Source organism: Orycteropus afer, unplaced genomic scaffold (assembly GCF_000298275.1).
Source record: "Orycteropus afer afer isolate SDZICR_OR568_19922 unplaced genomic scaffold, OryAfe1.0 scaffold00012, whole genome shotgun sequence".
NCBI lineage: Eukaryota > Metazoa > Chordata > Mammalia > Tubulidentata > Orycteropodidae > Orycteropus > Orycteropus afer.
The window spans coordinates 22,369,344-22,376,889 of NW_006921599.1; the positions used below are offsets into that span (position 1 = coordinate 22,369,344).

A 7,546-nucleotide genomic window follows, 5' to 3' on the forward strand; every position below is an offset into this window, starting at 1 on the left:
CCAAAAGTCCAGTGGTTTGAACTTACCAGCTGCTCTGCAAAAGATTGATGAGGCAATGTGATTCCATAAAGATTTATAGCCTTGGAAACCAATGGAGGTCTCTATGAGACAGAACTGACTCGAAGGCAGTGAGTTTGGTTTTTTGGTTTATGCCTTTTATATTTGGTGCTTGAGCATTAGGACAAAATCTACTGTCTGGGACAATGACATAACCAGGAATAAGCAAATAAGCAATAGGAAAAAAGATACAGCATCATAGAACAAATTAAATTGTTACTTCCAAAAATAGATCCACTGTAATGAAGAAAATAACTCGAAAATCTAGATTAGATGTTTATCTAATACTTTCTAAGATTAAATTGTGCATTGTATTTATATTGGATATATTCTTTTCCTATGAAAATGACAAAAATGGTACAGGATAACATGTACTTAGTACATAATAAGATATATAAAATTGTTTCTATTATTATTCCTATAATCATATATTTTTCTTTAGATGACACATTATTTCTGAACTTCAGAAAGCTGTTTCCTCACTAATGTTGAAATTATCTGAACTGAGTAGAGATACATGTTGCAAATATTGTTGTTGTTGTTAGGTGCCCTCAAGTTGGCTCCTACTCAAATCCACTCTGTGTACAACAGAATGAAACACTGTCCGATCTCGTACCAGCCTCACAATCCTTGCTATACTTGAGTCCATCATTGCAGCCACTATGTCAGTCCATCTCGTTGGGAGCTTTCCCCTTTTTCATTGACCTTTCACCTTACCAAGCATGATATACTTTTCCAGGAATAGTCCCTTCTGATAATCTGACCGAAGTAGGTGAGATGAAGTCTGGCCATTCTTGCTTTCAAGAATGCTTGCAGCAATGCTGCACTTCTTCCAGGACAGATTTGTTAGTTTTTTTGGCAGTCCATGGTACTTTCAGTATTCTTCAGCAGCACCACAACTCAAAAGCATCAACTTTTTTTCGGTCTTCCTTATTCATTGTCCAGCTCTCACATCCATATGAGGTGATTGAAAATATCATGCCTTTGGTTAGGTGCAACTTAGTCTTCAAAGAGAGGTCTTTGCTATTCAGCACTTCAAAGAGGTCTTGCAGCAGATTTGCCAGTGCAATATGTTGTCTGATACCCTGACTGCTGCTTCCATTGGTGTTGATTATGGAACCATGTAATATGAAATCTTTAACAACTTCAATATTTTCTCCATTTATTATGATGTTGCTTATTGGTCCAGTTGTGAAGATTTTCGTTTTCATTTTGTTGAGATGTAATCCATACTGGAGACTGTAGCCTTAAATCTTCACCAATAAGTACTTCAACTCATTCTCAATTTCAGCAAGCAAAGTTATGTCGTCTGTGTATCACAGGTTGTTAAAAAGTCTTCCTTCAATCCTAATGCCATGTTCTTCTTCATATAGTCCAGGTTCTCAGATTATTTGTTCAGCATACAGATTGTATAAGGATGGTAAAAGGATACAAACCTGACGCACTCCCTTCCCGATTTTAAGCCATGTAGAATCCCCTTGTTCTGATCGAATGACAGTCTCCTGGTCTACGTAGAGGTTCCTCATGAGCACAATCAAGTGTTCTGGAATTCCCATTCTCCTCAATGTTATCCATAATTTGTTATGATCCACACAATCGAATGCTTTTTCATAGTCAATAAAACACAAAGAAACATCTTTCTGGTATACTTTGCTTTGAGCCAAGATCCATCTGACATGAGCAATGATATCCTTCATTTCATGTACTCTTCTCAATCCTGCTTGCATTTCTGGAAGTTCCCTGTCAATATACTGCTGCAACTTTTTTGAATTATCTTCAGCAAGATTTTATTTGCGTGTCATATTAATGATACTGTTTGATAATTTCCACATTCTGTGGGAACACCTTCCTTGGAATGGGTACAAATATGAATCTTTTCCTGTCAATTGACCAGGTAGCTATCATCTTCCAACTTTCTTCCAAACCTTACAAATAGCAGTGAAACACTGTCTGATATATTACTATTGCAAATATTAACCCAACATAAATATGACACATTATTTGGGGAGATTAAATGCAATAGTACATTGGATTTTAGAACTCCAAGGACAAAGTTGAATGAGATAATTTTCTGTAAGCTAAAAAAAAAAAAAAACACTTCAAAATAGATAACCTTCTTTGGCTGCCCCCTGAAATCTAGTGCTGTGAGGCAGCAGCCAATGTGATTCTGATTTTCTTTTCTTCCTTCTCATTCATATCCTTTTGTGTTGAGAGAAAACAGGAAAAATCTCCCTAGAATTTCAATAGTGGGTGCCCTGGGATACTTTGAAGGAAACATGTATTGTGCATCTTCAGCTCTAGTTTTCTTTCCCTGAAGATATTTAACCACCTGACCTCAGGAAGGGGCAATCAACCATTAAAGAATGGTTTTGTTTAACATAGAAAATGGTGCACCTGTTAAACATCACAGTAGAATTCTAAGATTGACTTGCCTTAGAATCTGTGAGAGGTAGTTCCAGACTTAGGGTGGGGTTCCATTCCCAAATTTCAGTTTTAAGTCAGCGCTGACCTCAGTTGAATACCTCTCTGTCTCTTTCTCTTTTAGGTGTAAAGATTATTGCCTTTTATTTTCAGTATCTTTATAAATCCGAACTTCTTTGTCTTTGAGGGCTGGAAACATCACTTATGAACTTACATATATACATAAATACATACATATTACTTTACTATGTACCGAAGAGAGAGAGAGAGAGAGAGAGAGAGAGAGAGAGAGAGAGAGAAGAGAGTTACATGTGTGATTTGCTGTAACTCAAATATGTCAAAATCACATACTAATTGTACAATGGGGAGCTTTGGTGGCATAATGCCTAAGGCATTTGACTGCTAACCAGAAGGCTGGAGGTTCAAACGCACCAGCCACTCCTTGAAGGGAAGGTTGGGCAATCTACTTCCGTAGTAATAAGGCTTCGAAACCCAAAGAGGGTTCTCTGTGAGACGGATCTGACTCAACAGCAATGAGTGAGAATTATATAATGAATTTCTACCCCTTGCTTTATCTAATACAGTCTACAATCTACAGTGCTTACTTTTCTCTCTTACAAAGTGAGACACTCGTTCCTCATCACAGATGACATTTTTTTCCTTTATGAGAAAATGAAAGCAGGTTTGCACCTGGCTGATTATCTTCTCCAAACTCTCCATAAGCTCTTTGTTTTGTTCTTGTGTCTCGATGGCTTTTGACAGAATATCATTTGTGGCATTTTGCATGCCACGCATTTCAGAGACTAGATGAATCAGAGGGTCTTGCCAGGAGTGCAGGAGACTGAGTACCAGCTTCAGAAGGTCTTGGTCCTACAGTCATAAAAAAGAAAATTAAGTAAAGTAAGTATGATACAACAGGTTTACTTACATGTCATTTTTGCTAAGAAAGACGTACCTAATTATCTCTTTGTTATTTCTATGTGTATGTAAAAATGTTTCTGTAGGTGATACAAATTGAAGAAATGTAAAATTTCAGCTATTGGCCTATGTCATTGTTGTGTGCTGTCAAGATGGGTCAGACTCATAGGGACCCTATAGGTCAGAGTAGAACTACTCTAAAAAGTTCCAGAAGCAGATCACCACATTTTTCTACTGAAGAGTTTAAACAACCAACCTGTTGATTAAAAGCTGAGCGCTTAACCATTGCACTATCAGGACTCATTTATTGACCTATAGTTTATTAAAATAATAGTAAATAATAATAAAAAAACCTGTCTTTTTAAAATAATAACTTCTTCTAAGTCAAGTTCTGATTTATAACATGAAGAATTTTGTTTTCCCTCTGAAATTCTATCACACAGTGAGTTTATTTATATTAGATTGATTTGCTTGTCCATGGGGAGAAACCAATGAGTTTTTTTAGGAACTGAGCACGTGCCTATAGTACCTGTTTCAGGACAGACAGATTCTACAAGTGTCAATGACCAGGGGCCCATATCATGTACACTTGATGATTCATTTATACTAAATGAATAAAATTATTCATTCACATATTTGTTTGTGGTGATTTTTAGTTATATTTTATAATAATATTAGAACAAAGAGACACTGAAAAAGATATGGCATTCATAAGCATGCTTTCCACAATACATCCCATCCCTTGTCCACCTCCTGCTCTCAGAGCAGTCATATGTTGTGGATTTGCTGTGGAATAAAATGGCACAGTGTTATCTCTGATAACAGCATCAAAGCAATGCATGATGTAAGTTTTGCTCCCTCATTCATGTATTTTACTTAGATCATACATGAAACTCCAAGTAGCTGATCATGTCTGCTTTAAAATGCTTGCTACGTTGATGTCCTTGAACTAGTCTAGTGGTAATGGAGATAAAGAATAGAGAAGGATGGCATTGACATTGCAATGGAAACATGTTCTGGAAAATGAAAGAAAGGAGCTGTAAGAAGGTGCAGGTCAGATAGGGAATGGACATACAGTGTTTCTAGGAGTATTGTAGCATAATGATTGAGAATGAGGGCTTTGAATTGGATGAAACTCAGCCTCCTTGTTTATCACCCATGTGTCTTGTACAAATTCCATAACCTTTCTAAGTTTCTGTTTCCTTATCTCAGCAAAGCAATAGCAGCATCTTATGTTGTAGGATTTTTGTGAGGACTGAATGCAGTAATGTGTTTAAAATGTCTGAACATCTAGTAGCTCTCAATAAATACTCAATTTATTGTCTTATTTTCCCCTTATTACTATGATGACAATGATTAGTAATGTGATTAGCAGAAAGAATACTGGCGTCATTAATAAAATTGTAAAGGGGAGATTGTGTTGTACGTGTGAGGGTATATATGTAATGGTGGGTATTTTAGATCATGTTAAGTGTGGTTATGACACTGTATCAGAAGAGAATCCAATTATAAGGATAAAAAATTGAACTTAGGTAAATGATTGGGGCTTGATAGGGATGTTTTGTTGTCATCAGAACAGAGGCAATACTAGCAGTTGTGAGAAGCAAAATGTATTACAGGAGTTGCTGTTTAGGGTAAGTTATAATTAAGTAGAAGAGGGCATTAGTTTCAGTGAAGAATAATGAAGTAAGGTTCAGAGAAGTAAGAAGAATCAGAAGGAGAGACTTAAAAGTCCAGAAAGAGGTGATTCTAAGAGTTCAGAGGTTAGTAATATTAAATGTTGTTCATGTAGGAGCCACTGCACATGTTTAATAATTAAAACTGAACTTGAATTTCTATCATCTACATAAATTTTGCAAATATTATATTTTACTCATGGAGTCCAACTCACGTCAAGCTATCATATCTGTAATCCATGTACAAGACATTGATTAAATCATTGGTGGCTTCATGGAGGGCATATGGATTGCTGTTTATTTTGATGCTAGCATTTTATTTTACCCATAAATCATCAACAATGTAATAAAATTTCTCTTTCTTGCTTATTCCTCCTCCACTTTTCTCTGTATATGCAATTACTATGACCTATTATAACACATTTAATAAACTACAGCTGAGTAGTTTCAGTGTCCTGCCTCAGTCTTCTAGATGAAAATTCAGGATAAGAGACTCACATAGGTCTGCTGGGCTTGCTCCATGTCTTGAGGAGTAGAGAGGGAAGAATATGACAACTGTTGGTGGCATTGATTATGAACTCCCTCTCCTGGCCGAACCGTTCATCCTAGAAATGATCAAGCAAAGACAATTAGTTGTGGTTGTTTGGGCATTGATTGAAAAATGAATCCATTAGCAGAATATTAGTACATTTGATAAAGGTGATTTTTTTTTTTTTTTTTTAAATGAGAGCTACATAAACATTATGGAGCGCTAGTGGCACAGTGGTTATAGCATTCAGCTGCTAACCAAAAGGTCAAAGGTTTGATTCTACCAACTGTTCCATGGAATAAACATGAAGCAGTCTGCTTCCATGAAGACTTGCAAACTCTATGGGGCAGGGTTACTGTGTGTCAGAATCAACTTGATGACAATGGTTTTGGTTTTTTTGAGTTAAATAAACATTGAAACTAAAGAATTAGGAAAATTTTCTCTCCCTACTTCTTTTCTATTATCTTTATAAACTTGCTTTTATTTTCATCAAATTTTCCTAAATTCCAACCTCTTTCTTTCTTTTCAATTCCCTTGTTTAATATCACCCTTTCCACAAGTTACTATTTGGAGAGCAAACACTAAAAATAGAAAAAAAATTGAAGTAGTAAACGTTTTAATTTAGTATTTATTATTTGAGCCAAATGCCATAGTGTATGTGGATCTATTTAGCTGCACAATCTCTTGTTTGGTATGGGTCAGAGTTGATATGGTTGATTTAATAGGCATCATACAATGATAACTTTTGTTTGATTAACTTCTATATCCACCTACCTTGTACCTTATAATTTTCTTCATAGATGCCGAATACGATTTTGTTGACCATGACCAAAAGAGGAAAACAAATCATAAGATTATAGGAATTGACAGAAAAGGAACAGAAGAAAAATTACCTAATACATTGATAAAAAAAAAAGTAATGTTTAGCAAAATGTTGTGAAAATGTAAATGATTACTAGAAGATTAGGAACACAAAAGATGGCCCATAAGTGTGTGAAAATAACTATGTGAACATATATTGCAAACATTGAACCATATTCTCTGTGAAGTCCCTTTGGTTTACTGAAGCAGTAACCTATTGCCTGCTTCTTAACTGACTGAAAAAAGTTAACATGCAACTTTCAAAAGTACCTCAATTAGTAAGAGGATAATTGTTTCTACTTCCAAACCACCCTCTCTTTTGTAGTTATAAACCTATATACTGGAGAAAGTACAACAATGATTCTTTTGGGAGTGTATGAAAAGGTATTACGTGCTTGTTTTCCTGATATGAAATTCACCTTAATGTAATGGTGTTCAATCCAACCAATATGTAGCAGTGCCATTCTCATTTGTAGGGTATCTAAAAGGAGGTAGATGAAGGATCCTGGTGAGACATGTCCCCTGCTTGCAAGAACAAGAAATCATCACTTTTCCTCTTCCTCAGCCCCACTTGGAAGCACTTTCTGTCAAGTGTTCAAAAAATACTTGCTTTTTTTTTTTTTTAATAAGGTGAATTAGAGGAAACAAACAAACAAAAAAAAACATTGTAATTTTTGAGAGAATTGGAACACTGAGATGTCATGAATCTGCCCCTTTCTTCTTGTTCCACATTTCATTAGCTGATGTCTTCTTTCAGCTAAACACTAAACCAGTTGTCATCAAGTTGATTCTGACTCACAGCAACCTCTCTGAGTGTCAGAGGAGGACTGCACTCCATAGTGTTTTAATTGCTGATTCTTTGGAAGTAGATCACCAGGCCTGTCATCCAAAGTATTTCTGGGTGGACTTGAACCACCAACCTTTTGATTAGCAACTAAGTGTGTAAACTGTGTGCTATTTGACTCCTCTTTTACCTATTACATTAAATTGCTTGAAATTTGGCTCATAAATTTTTCTGGTTGAACATTTAGAGGCTCTATGATTCATGTGAAGGTTCATTCTGAGAGGAAGCAAGAAGTTCCAT

The 7,546-nt window shown here is 35.8% G+C and overlaps 1 pseudogene; it reads right to left on the reverse strand.

Annotated features, from left to right (window-relative positions):
* The window catches only part of LOC103206885, an 8,748-nt pseudogene extending 2,321 nt beyond the window's left edge, over positions 1-6,427 (reverse strand).
* Between the last annotated feature and the right edge of the window lie 1,119 nt (positions 6,428-7,546).